Below are 366 nucleotides of genomic sequence, written 5' to 3'. Positions count from 1 at the left end.
CAAAGTGCACAACATATACAAGGTTAATAGGATTCTAAATAATTAACATAAATGATGCTAAGGTCTATGCCTGGGTTGATTTATACACAAAATAATGAAAGGGAAAGGGAAAGATGTCTATTTTAATCATCTACTATTTTTTAGGTATAATACTAAACACTTTGCAACATTTACCTAATATATTCTTCATAGTAACCATCTTAGGTAGGTATCATTCCCATTTTGTAAAAAAATAAAATTAAGTTCTAATATCTCCAGATAGCACCACAGAATAGAATACAAGGCTAAGAAAGGCTTCATGGCTTAGCTGGTTAAAGCGCCTGTCTAGTAAATAGGAGATCCTGGCTTCGAACCCCAGTGGGGCCT

At 33.9% G+C, this 366-nt stretch overlaps 1 non-coding gene across 1 annotated transcript; it reads left to right on the top strand.

The window, feature by feature from the left end:
- The first annotated feature begins 292 nt into the window (after positions 1-292).
- TRNAT-AGU (transfer RNA threonine (anticodon AGU)) lies at positions 293-366 on the top strand. The gene has a single exon. It is a non-coding gene; the product is annotated as a tRNA-Thr (tRNA).

Source organism: Giraffa tippelskirchi, chromosome 5 (genome assembly GCF_054371585.1).
Source record: "Giraffa tippelskirchi isolate mGirTip1 chromosome 5, T2T-mGirTip1v1.2.pri, whole genome shotgun sequence".
NCBI lineage: Eukaryota > Metazoa > Chordata > Mammalia > Artiodactyla > Giraffidae > Giraffa > Giraffa tippelskirchi.
This window is presented reverse-complemented; position numbering and strand designations above follow the sequence as displayed.